Here is a 21,520-nt window from a genome sequence, read left to right as displayed (position 1 = left end):
ATTTATTTGTGCCCCTTCTTCAATTATTTTCATTGGTGTGTCACAGTTTTTGATATAGATATCTTTTACCTTCTTGGTTAAATTTATTACTAATTATTTAATTTTTAAAAAATACATCTCCTATTATAAACATAATAGTTTTCATGATTTCTTTTTCAGATAATTCACTGTATAAAATTTTATTCAGTGTATAAAAACACAGCTGATTTTTGTATGTTGATTCTGTATCCTCCAACTTTATTAAATTTGTTACTTCTAACTTTTTTTAATGAAATCTTTAGTGTTATCTATATGTAAGATCATGCCGTTTGCAAACAGGGGCAAGTTAATTTCTTCCTTTCTGATTTGAATGCCTTTTATTTCTTTGTCTTGTCTTATTGCTCTGGCTAGAACCTCCAGTATCATGTTGAATAGAAGCAGTGAAAGTGGGCATCTCTATTTTGTTCCAGATTTTAGAGAAAAAGTTTTCAACATCTCCCCATTCAATATAATGTTAACTGTGGGTTTGTCATATATGGCCTTTACTTTGTTGAGCTACATTCCCTCTATATCTAAATTGTTAAACATTTTTTATCATGAAGGGTTTTTAATTTGTATTTATTTATTTTTATTTTTATTTTTATTTTTACTTTTGAGATAGGGTCTCACTCTATCTCCCAGGCTGGAGTGCAGTGACATGATTATGGCTCACTGCAGCCTCAATCTCTCTGGAATCAGGTGATCCTCTCACCTCAGTCACCTGAGTATCTGGGATTGCAGGCAAATGCCACCACACCTGCCTAATTTTTGTATTCTTCTTTGTAGAGACAGGGTTTCACCATGTTGTCCAGACTGCCTTTGAATTTCTGGGCTCAAGCAATTCACCTGCCTTGGCCTCCCAAAGTGCTGGGATTACATCCATGAGCCACTTCACCTGACCTGGATGTTGAATTTTGCCAGATGCTTTTTCTGCATTTATTGAAATGATCAGAGGATTGTTGTCCTTCATTCTATTAATGTAATGCATCACATTTATTGATTTCTGTAGACATTGGTTGGGATCAATGTGATAAATTTAAGTTATGTTTGCACCTGTGGAGTAAACAAGACTGGAGGAAAACACACAGACACACACAGTGCTTGGTTACATTTTTAATTCATGACCTCAGTTAAGCCCTTAATGTTGGGAGCAATTCTGATTTACAGTGGATAAATCATAATTTATTTAAATAATTCCATGTTGTCAGACCTATAGGTTGTTGCCAATTTTTACTGATATAAAAATTTCTGTTGTAGATTATACATGTAGCTAAACCTTGGTCACATCAATAATTATTTTCTTTAATTAATTTCTTTTTTAGAATTAGAGTTCCAGTTATGAATGGAGTGACTTTTATTAGGCTAAGTTTCCTGCTATTATAATTATTAAAGATGAACAAGATATGTTCTTGTTCATTTAATAATTTGAAGGCCCTGGCATACAATCAAAGCAGTCGGGGACAAGAATAACTACACCATTATAAGGAGGAAAGGGCACTAGGGGAGTTTTACATTTAGCTGACTTTTCTGTAGAGGGTACTTAGAAATTTTCTGCAATGTGAGGGAATAGAGTCCAAACAGAAAAGAATCTTACAGAACTGAAGAGATAGAGTCAGAGTTTGAAACTGGAACAGAAGGTACAAATTGAGTGGCGATATCCCGAAGACTAAGAAGCTTCAGGAGAGCCCTAAAATCCTACTGATTCTCTGCAAGATATTGGTGGATTCTTAATTATGCATGCAAGAAAACCAACAGAAACCAGCAGCTGGGAGGAAAAGAATTGAGCAGATTTTAGTATCTGCCTACTGTTAAGGAATGAGATTGGAGTTCCAGTTCTATCAACTCAGAGGAACTTGTAAATACACAGGGCTTTTCACCGAGTTCCCAGAAGGGCCATGCCAGAATAATAAGGACAAAATGGAAACATACAAACCTTAAAAAAAAAAGAAAGAAAATCAACTTAAGCAGGGACTAAGGTGATACTGTAATATTATATCTGTCTTCCACAAGAAAACATAATCCTCTTTAGAGGAATACGTTTTTCAGCGCTCACACAATTTTCAAAAACCCTATCATTTTAAGTATCAAATTAAAAACTAAAGGCATGTTAAGATTCAGGACCAACTGAACAAAACAGGAGAAAAACGGACAATTGAAACAGACTCGCAGATAAATCAGGTATTGAAGTTATAAGAGACTTTAAAATAAGTACATTTATACAATTCAAGAAAATAGAGGAAAGAATGGGAAACTTCAGCATAAACCTAGAATCTGTTAAAAAGAAACCTTGTCAAATGGAAATTCTATATTAAAAAATAATAGCGTCTTGGATTCAGAATTCATTAGAGTAGTTTATTAGCAAATTAGAAATCACAACTCAGAACACAAAGGAATTAGTAAATATGGATGATAGAGTAATAAAAAGTATCCAGATACTTTCAATTGTGTCTGGTTTATTTGACTTAACATAATGTCTTCATATTCAACCATGTAATTTCAAATGACAGGATTTCTTTCCTTTTTGTAGTTGAATACTATTGCATTGTGTATATTTACCATGAGAAAGGCAAAGCGTTTCTCATGAAATTGTTGCAGGGTATGAAAATGACCTAGTTGTTTCAAACTTCACAATGCACAAGGAGAAAAATTATACAGAGAAGAGCATGCGAGACATGTAAAGTACAAGGGTAATGTTGAACATGTTTAACCGAAGAGGCAATTGTTGAAGAAATACTGGCTGAGAATTCCTCAGATGTGATTAAAGATACCAAGCCATAAATTCAAAAGGATATACAGGCACCACATAGTATAAATAAAAAGAAAACCACATTTAGTGACATCATAAGCAAATGCTGAAAACCATGGAGTGAAATATTGAAAGGCAACCAGAGGGACAAAAATTTTAAAAAGTTAAAGAGCAATTACAGGGTCAAACAGCTAATGAGTTTTAAGACTATGATGTGAATTTGCAATCTACTCTCCAGAAATTCTGCACTTTTCCCCCACACTCTTGAAAATGCTGTCAAAAATATTGGTGTAACTTTGACATTCTAAGTAGTAGATTCTTTAAAGATCTTTTTTTTTTTTTTTTTTTTTTTTAATTGTCCTTTAACTTCTGGGATACCTGTGCAGAATGTGCAGGTTTGTTACATAGATAAATATGTGCCATGGCGGTTTGCTATACCCATCAACCTGTTATCTACATTAGGTATTACTCCTAATGCTATCCCTCCCATTGCCCCCTGCCCCCTGATAGGCCCTGGTGTGTGATGTTCCCCTTCTTTTGCCCATATGTTCTCATTGTTCAACTCTCACTTATGAGTGAGAATATGCAGTGTTTGGTTTTCTGTTCCTGTGTTAGTTTGCTGAGAATGATGGTTTGGAGCTTCATCCATGTCTCTGCAAGGGACATAAACTCATTCTTTTTTATGACTACATAGTAGTCCATGGTGTATATATGCACATTTTCTTTATCCAGTCTAACACTGATGGGCATTTTGGTTGGTTCCAAGTCTTTGCTATTGTGAATAGTGCTACAGTAAACATATGTGTGCATGTGTCTTTACAGTAGAATAATTTATAATCCTTTGCATATATACCCAGAAACGGGATTGCTGGGTCAAATGGTATTTCTGGTTCTAGATCCTTGAGGAATTGCCACACTGTCTTCCACAATGGTTGAACTAATTTACCCTCCCACCAACGGTGTAAAAGCATTCCTATTTCTCCACATCCTCTCCAGCATCTGTTGTTTCCTGACTTTTTAATGATTGCCATTCCAACTGGCATGAGATGGTATCTCATTGTGGTTTTGATTTGCATTTCTCTAACGACCAGTGATGATGAGCTTTTCTTTCATCTGTTTGTTGACTGTATAAATGTCTTCTTTTGAGAAGTGTCTGTTCATATCCTTCACCCACTTTTTGATGGTTTTCTTTTTCTTGTAAAATTGTTTAAGTTTCTTGTAGATTCTGGATATTAGCCCTTTGTCAGATGGATAGATTGCAAAAATTTTCTCCCATTCTGTAGGCTGCCTGTTCACTCTCATAATAGTTTCTTTTGCTGTGCAGAAGCTCTTTAGTTTAATCACATCCCATTTGTCAATTTTGTGTTGCTATTACTTTTGGCGTTTTAGTCATGAAGTCTTTGCCCATGCCTATGTCCTGAATAGTATTGCCAAGGCTTTCTTCTAGGGCTTTTAAGGTTTTAGGTCTTACATTTAAATCTTTAATCCATTTTGAGTTAATTTTTGTATAAGGTGTAAGGAAGGGGTCTAGTTTCAGTTTTCTGCATATGGCTAGCCAATTTTCCCAACACTGTTTACTAAATAGGAAATCCTTTCCCCATTGCATGTTTTTGTCAGGATTTTCAAAGATCAGATGGTTGTAGATTTGTGGCATAATCTCTGAGGCCTTTGTTCTGTTCCACTGGTCTATGTATCTGTTTTGGTACCACCATACTGTTTTTATTATTGTAGTCTTATAGTATAGTTTGAAGTCAGGTAGCATGATGTCTCTAGCTTTGTTCTTTTGGCTTAGGATTGTCTTGGCTATATGGGCTCCTTTTTGGTTCCACATGAAATTTAAAGTAGTTTTTTTCTAATTCTGTGAAGAAAGTCAATGGTAGCTTGATGGGGATAGCATTGAATCTGTAAATTACTTTGGGCAGTATGGCCATTTCACGATATTGACTCTTCCTATCCATGAGAATGGAATGTTTTTCCATGTGTTTGTGTCTTCTTATTTTCTTGAGCAGTGGTTTGTAGTTCTCCTTGAAGAGATCCTTCACATCTCTTGTAAGTTGTATTCCCTGGTATTTTATTCTCTTTGTAGCAATTGTGAATGGGAGTTTGCTAATGAGTTGGCTCTTCAGCAAAATCTCAGGATACAAAATCAATGTGCAAAAATCACAAGCATTCCTATACACCAATAATAAAGCTTTTTAATTGTTAATCTGTTGCAGTTTCTGAATGATGAATGAAGCTGCTTGAAGCTTTAGAGAGATTCAGAGTTTGAGAACATTTTCATGAACTTTATCCTCTTCATTTTTTTTTTTTTTTTTGGTTACTTAGATATGGTTTATATTAAACATTACTTAGTGTTCCCATGCATTTTGTCTGCTAAACTGTGTCTATACATATATACATAAAGTTGATTTTATTAACATATGTTTGCATATTCACTCTTTCCTGTCTCAAATAACAAAAATGCAGGCACCCTGATAGCTTACATTACTTATATGTGCTTTTTCTTTTGTTTTTAATTCAAGGCACACTCACTCTTAGAATGGTTTATACATTGCAGTTAGTTTTTGAAGTAATTTTGATTTTCTTGCAGCTCTTGGTTGCATGACATCCTTAAGGTGTCCTTGGGAAAAAGTGCTTTTATTTCAGTGTATTAAAATGCCCTTCTTTGGCTTCTGTGGGCAGCAATTATGGCGTCCTGTATCATCTGGTCTCTTTTTATGGCCATCCCCATGAAGCTGAGATGCAAAGATTCTACCCCCAGTGATTTAGTTCTGGCCTCATTCCAAGACTTAATTGGTAGAGACTTTGTCCTGTATTTAGTATTCAGGATAGAGCAAAGCATTTCTCATGAAATGGTTGCAGGGGATGAAAATGACCTAGTTGTTTCAAGCCTCACAGCAAAATGGAATTACCTTCTGTACCAGAACTGAGGCTCATGGTGACCACTTTCTCTTACCAAGTGATTTCCTAAGATATAAACAAGACTCATTTTGAAAGTGTAAAGCTCTATTGACAATATACAATAAAATAAAGAAGGGGGGTACAAAATCTGATGTGCACGCATTAGAATTGTAAACAAAATAATTCATAAAAGCTTATGGAGAAAGCCTGGAAGGAACTCCACCAAAATAATAATAATGGTGTTTCGAGTGCTGGGATAATAGGCAATTATTTTTCTTTCCACCATTTTACATGTTTTCTAGATTGTAGTTATATTACCTTTATAATTAAACAATAAATTCTCTTTAAAAACATGTTAAAATAACTATCTGATAAGGATTTTGGCAATCTACCTTTATAACCTCCTCTCCTTAGCAATAGACCTGAGATTATAATGCTTGAATGTCATAATTAAGATAATAAAATGTTAATAACCAAACTGAATTTTCTGACATTATGGTTTGCTTGTTTTGTAATACATTTCTTTTTAGCACCTGTACAATTCAAACCTTTTAATTGCATTTTGCATGAATGTCAGGCAAAGTTATTGCAAGCAAGTTTTTGTATATGCATTCTTTTAAGTTTGACTTATTATAGCAATCCAAATGTGGTGGGAACACTGCATTTAACCAAGCAGGAAGATAAAGCAGTAATTGTAATTTAATTCTAAGTCACCAGGAATGGAATTTTTGAACCACCTTTTTAATCTTACAGATGCCTTAATCAGGAAATGTAAGACTAATTTATCAAAAATATTTGGTGGTCTTCTATACCTTCTAGTAAATCTACAAATGGAAAAGAAAATGAAAATTAAAACTAATATAAATTTTTTTCTTGCTATTGTTTTAACTCCACAGTAGGTTTAGAAATAAAGATTTTTTATATGCATTTAATCTATGTTTGTCCTGATATTGTTCATTGATTTGAACTCAATATAGTTTGAATGACTATAGAAAATATCAACAGCATTTTAACTGAGTTTAATTTTCATCTTTACATACATGACTAGAAAAAAAATTCAGTTATCCATAAGCAAAAATAAATATATTTTTTCATATAGAAATAAATTGCACATTGCCATTCTTTTCTTAAAGGAGCTGTAATCAGGAACTATGGAAATATATTCCACTGAGACTATCACGGCTATATAGTTACATCATGGCTGACTTCTTTCTTTGTCTTCTTGTGATAAGGCCTGAAGCATATTTGTTTGCCCACTTGACACGTTTATACCGATTTCTGAGGTTACTTTGAACCCCATAATATGTATTTAAAATAAAGTTTTTCCTTGTCTGGGATGAGTATGGAAAGAGGCACTTCACTAAATAACATTGAGTAGGTGATATCAAGCATCAGAGCAATTTCATATGACTCCAGTCTCACCCCATGTCATAAATAATATGTGAATTAAATTCTGGTATTCAGGAGTTTTTTAATCCATATGCTATTTCATAGAATCATGGATAAATAGAATCAGAAGGAAATTCTAATCTTGTGGTTTTGGAATGGAATTCCCTTTTCAAAATTCAATCTTGTGTAGAAGCCCTATACATAAAATGATATAAGCTGAGCTTCTTCACTGACTAAGAGGCTACTTAGTTTTCCCATGCAATTCACTTGTCCCATTCCATTTTTATCCATGTAGGCTATTAAGCATCTCAACAGAACACAAGAAGCCCTCAGAAGACACTGCAAATGCAATTCCAGTTTCTCTCAATTACAAATAAATCAACAAAAACCTGAAGAAATGAAGCAACTTGTCACAAATGAGGGTCACAGAACACAAAGTGTTGTACACATTAAATCTCAAAATATAAGTTGCCAGGGTGGATGTTACATTCATTAGTGAATGAGGCATACCTACAAATCTGGGGCATTTTTCACATCAAAATTACTATTGTTATTTAATAGAATGTTTTCTTCATTTGTCTGAAAATATTCAAAGGAAAGGGCAAGAGGAGAATGGTGTTGTGAAAATAAACACCCTAAAGCCTATGAATAGGCCAAAGAACTTACAAAACATTTGGAAAAGATAATACAATATCTTAAGGGGACTGCACACTATTCAGTCCACCTGCCATCGTCGCACAGGCCTGGGGGGCCTCTGCTGCCACTAAAACCATGCATGCTTTATTGTGTACATCATCCCAGAGGACCAGAGGTACTTCCCAAGAACAAGAGCTATGGCTAACTCTAGGATCAGGTGGAAGGTATACTGGACCTTCAGTTTAGAGGATCTATAAGGTAGATTGTAGTTGAGTTTTATAATGTCACAGAAATTATCAGGTATAGGAAGCTCTCGACGTTCTAGGACCCCTGGATGTTCTAATTGTTTGAGCACTGCAGTGTGCTGTAGCACATATTCTTACTTCATATTATTTTAAATACCTGATTTAACCAGATCACTGATTTCCTTTATTGGAAGAAGACACTTTCTCTTTCTATGCTTTAGTTATCCCATAACGCAAGAGATATTATACCAGCATTTAATAGAAAGACAAAATAAGTTACCACAATATGAAAAAGGTATGCTTATTACAACCACCATGAGAAATGCAGTAAGACTTTTGTTGGGTCTCAGAATTTCATTTAACATTTGAAAGTTGAGACAATGAAGGAGAAGTATTGGTACTTATCTAAAAAGAAGCAGCAGATCTATCCTCAAACAGCAAAACTAGTTCAGCCATCATACCTCCCAATAGCCAATGCAAATGTAGGTTAGAGGGTTGTTGAAGAGCACAGTTGATGAGGAAATTTAATAGGTATACATAGGACTATCACATTCCCTTTTCTCTCTAGTCTGGTAAGGGTGCCTCCCAATAACCACCCAGAGAGATCAGAATGTGTGTTAAAAGGGGAGATTAATGTTTCACTATCATGTCGTTAATTCCTTGCTTGATGCTTGGCAGCAACAAAAATGCCTAAGTCTGCTCACGTTGATATAGAACAGACATCTCCAGCTTGGAGATATCTTCTGGAGTTTGCAGAGGCAGAGAGAATGGTGCTTGTGTCTTGCCTGAAGAGTTCTGAATGCTGGAGGTTGCCTAGACTAGGTCTCAATGGCAGCCCGTAGAAAAAGAATGCAATGAATTGGCCTCACTCCTGAAGTTTGTCAGGACCAACTGGTCTGCATTTTCACATGGACCACCTGGAGACCTAGCAAATTAGCCAGGCTGGAATATTTTTGAAAGGACTCAGATGCCTGCCAAGAGGAAAAATGAACCATTTTGCTATTTTGCCAGGAGAGAAGGGTGAGTTGTGAAACGTCTCCCAGAGGGTCTACTACCTACGTCATGAAATGCTGCAGTGCAGGGATACCCAGCAACAGAGGAGGGGGTTTTTTTGCCACTTTACTTTGCACCCCTTCTTAGCTCCTGACCACAGAATAGCAGCCTGAGGAGGAGGTAAAAGAAAGAGGTTTTCAGAACAGATCAAGAACAGGAAAGAGTGGCTTTTCCTACTTTTGGTCTCTATGAGCCCTAATTAGGCCCAAAGAGAGTAAAGTCATATTTGAAGTCAGCAGGGAGAAGAAAGAATAAATGGTCACCTTATTTACCCTATTGAAGATAGACTGTTTAGTATGCTAGTTATCCTTGTTTTACGTTAAAGACCAAGAAATGCAGAAAGAGGAGGGATCAAAGGGCACAGAGGTAGGAGATCACAGAGCCAGGAGTCTTGTGACTCCAAAATAAATTTCTTGAGAGAATGCCGCATTCCCTCTATAGAGAGGCCGCAAAGAAATGGAATGTAATACATGTATTCCATGTTGTCTTTGTCTTTGGCATTTTCAACTTATATTTTAGAAGGATGAGCTTGAACATTGGGAATGAGAAATCCTGGTACTGTCTGGGTTGCTGTGAGTAAGTGACTTCACCTCCTGAAGCCTTTTTTTTTTTTTTTTGAATCGGAGTCTCGCTCGCTCTGTCGCCCAGACTGGAGTGTAGTGGCGCAATCTTGGCTCACTGCAAGCTCCGCCTCCTGGGTTCACGCCATTCTCCTGCCTCAGCCTCCAGAGAAACTGGGACTACCAGCGCCCGCCACCACGCCCGGCTAATTTTGTTTTACATTTTTAGTAGAGACGAAGTTTCACCATGTTAGCCAGGATCTGAAGCCTTCCTTCTTTTATTTATAAAATGAGGAGATTGGATCAACTTAGCTAAAAATTCCCTTTCAGATTTTACGACGATATAATCATAGCTAAAAGAGAGGGGGAAAAGGAAAGGGAGGGAGGAGTGGGAAGGGGGGAAGGAGAAGGTAGGAGAGAGGATAAAAAAAGGAAAAGGAGGAGTTGGGAGGGAGGGGAGTGGAGAGGGAAAACATGCAAGTGCAAGGAAGATCCTATATTCATTGTGTTCGTTGGATATTTTACAGCTTAAATTTTCATTTTTTTCTAGAGAGTCAGAGAATTGAATTAGAACTTCAAAAAGTGGCTTTGTTTCCATCTTCTCTGCCTCCTCCTTCTCGGCATTCTTTTACAGGCATTGCTAAGCTGATTTTATAATAATCATCATAAAACCCACATACTTTTCAAAGCTGGAAACACTTCTACCTCTCTGACATACTTTCAGTTGTGAACAGTAAAGAAAATTCTTCAACCTCTGAAAGCACCCCCCATAACTGGATTCCCAGGAGAAATAGTGGTATGGAGTTTTTTTGAAAAAAACACATGATGTGAATGAGACTGGGAAATTGTAACCTCGGATAGGTTTGTTGCTGCAGCTTTCAATCCTGTCACAATAGGTGCCATGAAGATGAATAAAGTTGGTGCCATCTTCTGTTTTCATTATCATCCAAGGGGCTGGGATCGGAAAGGATTCATTTTGTGCCACTGTCATTTCTCATTACTATCTTTGTCATGAGAGTGAATTATAACAGCCCTCAGATGCCAGCCATGGCTTTGCTCTCATTACAGACTTTCATTCTTGGGAAGAAGATGGTAATAAGAGTGGAATGTCGTGTAAAAACAGAGCTCACTTTCATGGCAGTTGGAAATTGGTGATGCAAATGGAAAATGGCAGTAAATATTAATCCTTTTTTTGTGGCAAAAATTGCCCTGCAAACAGCATCTCGTACACCAAAGGTATCCTTTACTGTGGCAATGACAAAGCAATGAAAAGGCAAACAATGAACAGCTTTTGGAGCCAATGAAGGGATTCTGAAGCATCCATCTTGCTTAGTGCTTTGGAAATGTATCCCTTAATCCTGAATAATGTAACATCCATTTGGCTCCAAAAGTAATGTGATAGGCAATTAGGAGCAGCTCTATTCTCCCTTCAGTGATGTGAATATCTCTATTACATACCGGCAGAAAGGCTCTACCAAATTTATGGAAGCCATTAGAATTTCTATATAGGGCACCTTTCATACACACACACACACACACAGACACTCACACTTGCACACATATATGCCTATGTATATATGTGTTTATATATTTACAATTCTGGAAAAGTATTTAGCTGACTCATTAATAGTGATATTCAAAGACAAAAATTCCACTTTTTATTTTATACACATACAAATGTAATGTATTCTTGTATTGATTGATCTTTTTAAAAACACCAAGAGCATTTAACACTCTTAAAATTGCAGCAATAATAACCTTCTTTACCATCAATATAACTGACTCTGTCTACCACTGAATTACCCTTATTACTAGATTTTGTTTATTGTCAATTCTAGATACATATTCTCTAATTAAAATTGAAGTGGAAAAAGTAGCGTTTACATTCAAGTTTTAAAATGAATGCCCTCAGTCTCTTTCTTTATAGATTCTTTTTACCACTGTATTCCAACTGTGATGTTTTTCTTTTCCCACCCAGAGGTCGTATCTTTTCAGAATGAGGGTTAGAGTGTTCTAATGGTGGAAATAAGTGTGTGAAATGGTCTTTTCATTAGATTTCACTTAGAGCAGCCTATTTAATGTTTTATCATTTGCCAACATACATAACAGATATTCAACATTTATCCACATTTCAACACATGTCATTGTTGGGAGGGAAAAACTGGCATTTTAATATGCTCATTGAGCACAGAAACATTTATAAGATGGTTATTGGATACAGAAACGTTTTTTTATGTGCACCTTAGTGTCTGGCATATATTTAAGGTTGCTAAATGTTGACACAGTTGCCTATGTTATACGGACAAGCCAGAGAAAGTAGGCATGAGAGACCACTTTTATTAGTATGAAAAGAAGGCAATTACACTGTAAGAAATCTCCTGAATTCACTTGGTTCCTTTTACTTTGGAGTGGTTCATAGCAAGGGCATATTTTAAATATGGAACTTTTATACTTACTTTAAGGGGCTAGGGTGAAGAGAATAAAATGACAATTGTTAGAAAAAGATTGAAATATATCTTTTAAACTAGTAGAATTTTTTACATAGGAAATATTTCAGAATAATTTTACATAGTTCTATCAAGTCATTGATTAAGTGGTTACAATTTTAAAATCTGAAATAATGAATTAACCTAAAGCTTATTTTACAGAGAATTTTATATAACTGCTAAGGGTGAAAGTGTAGAACACTTCAAATAATGTATACAAGAGCTCATTTTAGAGCAGAGATTATTAACCATGTTAGAAAAACCATGATGACTTTGTTTTAAATATCTGTAACCAGAGATTCTAATTCAGTGGATTAGCAGCATGGTCCAGGAATCCGTGTATTTAAAGCTTTAAAAAAAAAAAAAGATAAAGTGAAGAAATTCTTATGTATATTTGCATTAGAAACCACTGTTTTGGAACTTTATAGACTATAAAGTAGCTTGGTATTCACCTTTTTTCTTTTTTTTTTTTTTTTTTTTTTTTTTTTTTTTTTTTTTTTGAGACGGAGTCTTGCTTTGTCACCCAGGCTAGAGTGCAGTGGCCGGATCTCAGCTCACTGCAAGCTCCGCCTCCCAGGTTCACGCCATTCTCCTGGCTCAGCCTCCCGCGTAGCTGGGACTACAGGCGCCCGCCACCTCGCCCGGCTAGTTTTTTGTATGTTTTTTTAGTAGAGACGGCGTTTCACCATGTTAGCCAGGATGGTCTCGATCTCCTGACCTGTGATCCGCCCGTCTCGGCCTCCCAAAGTGCTGGGATTACAGGCTTGAGCCACCGCGCCCGGCCTGGTATTCACCCTTTTTCTATGAATCTCTTCATCAAATATTTCCTTCTCACTGATAATACTCCTGATTCAGCTCATCCATCTGTTAAACATTTATGTGAGCACCTATTATGTGCCAAATGTTGAAGTTAGGGAGCAAAGAATATAGTGGTGACAAAAGACAACCAAAGTCTTCAAGGTACTTACTCAACTGGGATGGTGAGTGATATGATTTGTCTGTGTCCCCACCAAAATCTCATCTTGAATTGTAGTTCCATAATCCCCACATGGCATGGGAGGCACCGGGTGCGGGGGTGGGAGGGGGGGCGGAATTAAATCATGGGGTTTCCCCCATACTGTTCTTGTGATAGTGAGTGAGTTCTCACAAGATCTGATGGCCTTATAAGCACCTGGTATTTCCCTTGCCAGGACTCATTCTCTGTCCTGCCACTTTGTGAAGAAGGGCATGCTTGCTTCCCCTTCTGCTATGACCGTAAGTTTCCTGAGGCCTCTCCAGCCATGCAGAACTATTAGTCAATTAAACCTCTTTTCTTTATAAATTACCTAGTATTGGATATTTCTTCAAAGCAGTGTGAGAATGGACTAATACAGTGAGATAGAAAAACAAACTGTTACAATACATTGTGTAGATGATTATTACAAGAATAAACCCTTTCTATGTAAGAACACCTACAAGGGGATCTGGAAAAGGCTTTCCTAAGTGCACAATGCTAAACTGAGTCTTGAAGAGGCAATCATGAGTTAGCCAGCTGGAGAAAGTTGTGTACTCTAGGCAAGTGAAACAGCAAGACCAAGGTAAAAAGAGGTTAGAAAGTAAAGTACTGTGAGTTCAGGCAAGTGTACAAGGTTGTTGGGGTAAGAACTGAGGTGGAAGTGCAGTTAGGGACCATATTAATTGCCACTAACACATACAGCACTTACTACTGCCATAAACAACATTCTAAGAGTTATACTCATTTAATCATTATAACAATCATTTGAGGTAGGTACTACTATCATCCTCATTTTATAAATGAGGAAACAGGCACAAAGAAGCTGTGAGAGGGACTTTTGTATATTTTTAAGTGTCTCTTTTAAGATAATGAAGATTCCTTGGAAGATATTAAGCTGGGGTAAATTATGCCAAAACCCCACATAAGCATGAGTCAATTTTTACCTCAAGCATTTTCTGGAAAATTGGATAGATTTCAAAGAGGAATGCAATGAAATTTGAATATAGGCTCAGCTCAGTACTTGCTGAACAAGATATTATATGAAAAAATATTGTTAAATGCTATATTTCCATTAAATCTAACAAACACTTAATTCCTTGAGCTGTGATTAGCATTAGAAAACAACGATAAATAAGAATCAAAGCTTATGAACTAATTAGTTACATAAACAATCATAATGTTAAGGGAATGGAAATGCCAAAAATCAGTAGCATTTCAGATTATTGATTACCATATAAAGAGAATCTGATGGTAAAGAAAGTTTATAACACTTAATGATAGTAAATACATTTATATAAAACAAATATATTTCTTAATATTCAATTAATTAAAGACAATCTTTACAAGTCTGATTCTATGTAAGGCAAATTCAGAGTAGTTAATATTTTATATCATCTTTTTAGTAAGTTTTGAATCTATCTTTATTCAAAAATAAAAATTAATTTTAAAAATCTGTCAAATTGAACAAAAATCAATGAAAATTGATTCCATGTGTGTAACAGAACCTAAGATACTTGAAGGCTATGTTTGAGTAGTGATGTAGAATATAATTAGGAAAACTTTAAAACCTACTAAAACACTGTTCAGAAATTGTCTTGTTAGTCCTAAATACTTTTTGGTAGTCTAGTAGTTAATCCTTAAAATACAATATTTATCACAACATTATAACTTTGAAAATCATCCCTTAGTATTCAAGATTTTAAAAAATAGCAAAGAGGGTTTAAATAAGTTGCATGCACACATACCTATCATATCACTATTTTTATTATTGTTAATAACTCCTCAGTAACTGAGGGGTTAATATCAGATCGAATCAATGCTACAATCAAATAGATATTTATACATGATAAAGTCACTTTTAAAAGTATGTAGTACTTTTGGGGCTGTTTATGTTTGTTTTTCTTTGTTAACTAATTTTTACTAATGTGTTTTATTTATATAGCCATGACCTTAGATTTATTATTTAAATTCAAAACAGAAAATAAAGAGACTGAGAAAAGTACTTTACCATGGTGATTTTTTAAATCAGGTTCATAGAATTTTAGTTTGTGATTAGGTACCTCAAAAGTGGAAGTAGGGGTTGAGAGCAGGTTGAAGGAAAAAAAAAAAAAAGGAAGACCATTTGGATAGTTTCACTACTACTCCTATAGATTCAACTATAACAGCTCTAGGTACTGAAAATTATGTGTGTGTGTTTGGTCAGCCATCATTTAAAAGAGGACATTAAATAAAATTGGGTATATTGCTCTTTTTAATTTATGTTGCATCATGACCTTTTCTATTTATTGAATAACTGTATTTATTTAAAGTCCAATCAAGATGGCACTCTAAATCTTACTCAGTCCTTCACAGATTTCACATATTTTGTTAGACCTTAAAGTTACTTCCACGTTTTCACTATTATAAATAATTCTGCAGTAAATATCTTTATGGGCATAATTTTTCTTATATGTTAGATTATTTTACTTTTGGTGCCATAATGAAGATGTTCAAATTAAGTGTATGAACATATTTAAAGCTTTTTATACATATTGCCAAATTATTTCTCAAAATGTTTCTGCTCCAGTTGCTACTAAAATATATAGGCAAACACATTAGTATTACTATGTGGATTTTTCTTTTTTGTTGTTTAGTTTTTTGTTCATTATGATTACTTGAGATATAATTGACATACAGTGAAAATTACCTATTTTATTTGCACAGTTTGTTGAGCTTGACAAATATATAATGTATATGACCACAGTTTTAACCCAATTTATATAATATTGCCGTTACTCTAAAGAGCTATCTTTATGGATCTTTGCATGGAGGAAGGTTCCACTTACCCCGGACCCCTGCAAACTACTAATTTGATCTTTGTGGTTATAATTTTCCTTTCTCAAGAATGTCATATAACTGGAAACACGAGCTTTTTCACTTGACTTAATGCTAACAGCATCATGTTGTTGATGTAGTGTTTGTTCCTTTTTGCTTAGTAAAATTCTATTATATGGCTATGCCACAACTTGTATCTATTCACCAGTTGATGCTATTTGAGTTGTTTCCAGTTTTTAGCGATTATGAATGAAATTGTTACAAACATTCACATGCAGATATTGTGTGTAGATATGTTCTCAACATTCTTGTGAAAATACCTTGGAGTAGTATGATTGACTTTTATGTTAAGTGAGCATCCCTCACCAGAAATGATTTTTGTAATTTTAGTCAATCTAGCAGGTATGTAGTTATATATTTTTGTTGTTCAAATTTGAATTTTCCTACGGATTAATAATGGCAAGCATTTTTTTCATGTGCTTATTTGGCATATATATTTTTATGAGTGTGTGAAATTTCTTTTCAAACTTTTGCCCATTATATTGGATTGCTTATCTTATTATTATATTTTAAGAGAACTTTGAGAGCAGAAAGTTTTAATTTTGATGAAATACAAATGCAAAATTTTTGTCTTATGGTTCGTGCTTTGATGTGCCATATAGGAATATTTGTCCACCCCAAGTTCACAAAGGTTTTCTCCTGTATTTTCTTCTAGAAGTTATATATTTCTAAGTTCCTCACTAAGTTATATGATCCATTTCAAGTTAACATTTGTATACAGTATGTATACAAATACAGAGAGAGGACAAGGTCTTGGTTTGTTTGTGTTGGGTTTTTTGTCCCAGTAAAATTTATTGGAAAGAACATATTTTCTCTCTAGAATTGCCTTGGCACATTACATTTATCAAAAATCAATTGACCATAGATAATGTGAGTCTCTTTCAGGCTTTCTATTTTGTTCTATCAATTAACAAGTCTATCCTACCACTGAAACACAATGTCTTGATTACTGAAGCCATATAATAAGTCTTGAAATCAGGTTTTGTGTGTCTTCCAAATTTGTTTTATTTCATTTCAAAACTGATTGGACTATTCTATGACCATTGCCTTTCTGTATAAATTTTAGAGTCACCTTCCCAACATCTAAAAGTAATCTTCATTTGATTGTGATTAGTATTCCTTCCAATCTCTATACCAATTTAGAAAGACTTGATAAGTTAATAATAGTGAGTTTTCCAATCCATGAACACAATATATCTCAATTTATCTAGATCATTTAAAATTGTTCTCATCAGTGTTTCTATTTTTAATGTAAAAGTATTGCAAAAAGTAGGTTAGTTAGATTCATCCCTAGGTGTTTCATGTTCCCTTTTTATACTATTATAAATTATGCAGATCTTAAAATTTATTTTAGTCTCTAAGTGTTCAGTACTAGTTGATGAAAATATCATTGATTTTTGTGTGTTGACCATGTATTTGGTAACCTTTCTAAAATTATTTACAATTTCTATGAAGTATTTTGTAGATTCCTTGGGATTATATTCCTAGATGGCTATGGTTTGCTGCAAATAATGATTTTTTTTCTCAAACCTATGTACCTTTTTATTTTTTTATCTTGCCTTATAACACTATCTAGGACCTCTTGTATAATGTTGCACAGAAGTGGTAAGATTGGTCATTCATTTATTGGTCACATTATGAAATGCACTGATCTTTTACTATTAAGTTTACTCTCAGTTATAGGTTAGTACAGAGATGTCTTTTATCAAGTTAAGGAAGTTTCCCTCTGCTATTAGATTGCTGAGATATTTTTATCGTGAGTACAGGTTGACTTTTAAAAAACTCTTTCATTGTATCTGTTGAGATAATACACTTTTCTACTATATTGTTTTGATATAGTGAATTACAATGGTTGACTTTCGTATGGCAAATCAACCTTGCATCCTAGAGATAAATACCACTCTTCATGCTGTATCATTCTTCTTATACATTTCTAAATTTGATGTGTTAATAATGTATTAAAGAATTTTACAGATGAGGATTCAGGTGAGGATACTGAACCATGTCAACATTCCATTTTTTGGTACCATTTTTTCATTGGTTTAAGTTTTTTTTTTCTTGTAATGTTGTTGTCTGGCTTTGGTATCATCAGGTCTCATAAAATGAGTTTTAGAGCATTCTTATTTTAAATTTTCTGAAGCAGTTTGCATAAAAATGGCATGATTATTCTTTAAATGCTTCGCAGAATTCACTCATGTTATCATCTGGGCCTTGAGTCTCCTTTGGGAGAAAATTTTTAATTAAAAATTCAAATAACTTAGTAAAGGACGTACTATTCAGTTTTTCTCCTTTATGAATGAGATTCAGTAGTCTGCTTTTAGCAAGAATTTATCCATTTCATGTTTTAAAACATGCTATCATAGGCCTCATGATATTCTGTTATGATCCATGTAATGCCTATAAGACATATAGTTATGGCTGGGCCTGGTGGCTCACGCCTGTAATCCCAGTACTTTGGGAGGCCAAGGCGGGGGGATCACAAGGTCAGGAGACTGAGACCATCCTGGCTAACACGGTGAAACCCCGTCTCTACTAAAAATAGAAAAATTAGCTGATCATGATGGCGGGCGCCTGTAGTCCCAGCTACTTGGGAGGCTGAGTCAGGAGAATAGTGTGAATCTGGGAGGTGGAGCTTGCAGTGAGCCGAGATCGGGCCACTGCACTCCAGCCTGGGTGACAGAGCTAGACTCCATCTCAAAAAAAAAAAAAAAAAAAAAGACATATAGTTATGTCCTCTGTTTATTCCTCATATTGGTAATTTTATCACTTTCTTTTATTTTTGATTGTTCTGGCTATAGTTTCATCAATTAGATTGAATCAGTTTTTAGATTCACTGATTTTATTTTATTTTTTTAAGTAACTTTTTTAGATATGGGGGTCTCAATTTGTTGCCAAAGCTAGGCTGAGTTTAAACTGGTCTCAAGCAATTCTCCCACCTCAGCCTCTCAAAGTGTTGGGATTGTAGGCACGAGCCATGGTGTCTGGTTGATTTTATTGTTAATTTTTTCAACTTCATTCATTTTCACTCTTTATTGTCTTCCTTCTGATTGCTTTGTTTATGATTTTCTCTTCTTTTTGTGGTTTTTAAGGTGATGTCAATTTATTGGCTTCTGACCTTCTCTTTATTTTCCAGCTTTACTAATGTAAGATTGACAAATTTGTATATATTTATGGGATGCAACATAAATTGATATACATACACATCATGAAATAATTTCCAAAATCAAGTTAATTAACACATCCATCACTTCACATGGTTACTCATTTGCGTGTGTGTGGTGTGTGTGTGTGTGTGTTAAGAACAATTAGTATCTGCTCTTTTAGCAAATTTCGTATATATGATACAGTATTATTGACTATAGTCACCGTGCTGTACATTAGATTCCTCAGAAAACTTTTTCATCTATAAACAAAAGTTTATACCCTTTGACTAACATCTCCCCATTTCTTCCATCTCCAGCCTCTGGCAACCACCATTCTACTCTCTGCTTCTATGAGTTTGACTTTTTTCGATTATGCATAAAATTGAGATCAAGCAGTATTTGTACATTTGTACCCAGCTTATTTCACTTAGCATCATGTCCTCAAAGTTCACCCATATTGTTTAAAATGGCAGGATATGCTTCTTTTTAAAGGCTGAATGACATTCCATTGTGCATGTATTTGTTACATTTTCTTTATGAATTCATACACTGAATTCATATATCTTTGGATATAGATCCAGAAGTAAGATTGCAAAACTGTAGTTCTATTTTTAATTTTTTGAGGAACCTCTATACTGTTTCCATAATGGATGTACCACTTTACATTCCCACCAACAATGCACAGTTTCCCTTTTCTCCACATTCTGTTGTTATCACTTGCCTTTTTTATAGTAACCATCCTAGCAGGTGCAGGGTCATAGCTTACTGTGGTTCTGATTTGCATTCTCTGATGATTAGTGATGTTGAGCACCTTTTCATCAACCTGAGGCCATTTTATGTGTTCTTTGGAAAAATATCTATTCATGTTTTTCCCATTTTTAAATCAGGTTTTTGTTTTTTTATTTGCTGTTGAATTGTATGAGTTCCTTACATATTTTGGATATTAACCCTTTATAAGGTAAATGATTTGTGAATATTTGTAATATATTACAATAGACTGTCTTTTCATTTTGTTGATTATTTTCTTTGCTGTGAAGAAGACTTTTAGTTTAAAATAGTACCACTTGTTATTTTCACTTTTGCTGCCTGTGTTTTTTTGGGTCATATCCAAAAAATCAGTGCCAAGACCAATGTCAAGAAGCTTTTTCCTTTTGTTTTCTTCTAGAAGATTCATGGTTTCAGGTCTTATGTTTAAGTGCTTAATCTATTTTGAGTTTATTTTTGTATGTAGTTTAAGACAAAATTCCAATTTCATTTTTTTGCATCTGGATATCTAGCTTGTCTCACACCATTTATTGAAGAGATCATCATTTCCCCATTGTGTATTCTTGGCACCTTTGTCAAAGATTAGTTAGTTCTACATGCTCTGTTTATTTCAGAGCTCTCCAGTCTGTTCCATTGGTCTGAAAAAAATCATGGGTCTGCTTTTATGCTGGTACCATACTATTTTTATTACTATAACTTTATTATATAATTTGAAATTAGGAAGTACAATGCCTCCAGCTTTGTTCTTCTTTCTCAAGTTTTCTTTGGTTATTTGGGGGTCTTTTGTGGTTTCATATACATTTTAGCATTTTTTTGTATTTTGGGGGAAATGCCATGGCATATTTATGTCAGAAATATACTTATGAAGTTACTCTACCTCCTAATGCAATAATATCCCATCTTTATAATTTTATACTTTAAAGTCAAACATAAAGTTTTAAATAGCTAATAATACTGCTTCTGTGGTAATGTCCAAACAATGAAACCTGCTCTAAAGAAGAAAAATGCCATTGGCATTTTTGGTAGTGATTGTATTGAATCTGAATTTAGAATTGGGTAGTGTGGGCCGGGCTTGGTGGCTCACACCTGTAAACTCAGCACTTTGGGAGGCCGAGATGGGCGGATCACGAGGTCGGGAGATCTAGACCATCCTGGCTAACATGGTGAAACCCCGTCTCTACTAAAAATACAAAACAAAATTAGCCGGGTGCGGTGGCCGGCGCTTGTAGTCCCAGCTACACCAGAGGCTGAGGCAGGAGAATGGCGTGAACCCCAGAGGCGGAGCTTGCAGTGAGTGGAGATTGCGCCACTGCACTCCAGCCTGGTCGAAAGCGCGGGACTCCGTCTCATAAAGAAAAAAAAAAAAGAATTGGGTAGTGTGGACATTTCAACAATATTAATTTCTTCCAGTCCCAATGAATATCTTTTCATTTGTTTGTGTCTTCTTCAATTTCTTTCACTATTGCTTTATAGTTTTCTGTGCAGAAATCTTTTATCACCTGATTTACATTTATTCATGAATATTTTATTGCTTTCAATGCTACTGTAATGGAATTTTTTTCTTAATCTCTTTTTTGGATAATTCATTGTTTGTATAATTCACTAGCATTAATAACTTTAATTCCTAAATTAATTATCTTGAGAAATATTATATTATTAATATTATTTTGATATAGAGAAAAATATCATGTGGGAAAATATGGACATCAA

This window comes from Macaca fascicularis, chromosome 11, assembly GCF_037993035.2.
Source record: "Macaca fascicularis isolate 582-1 chromosome 11, T2T-MFA8v1.1".
Classification (NCBI taxonomy): domain Eukaryota; kingdom Metazoa; phylum Chordata; class Mammalia; order Primates; family Cercopithecidae; genus Macaca; species Macaca fascicularis.
Note: the sequence above shows the minus strand (reverse complement) of the source record.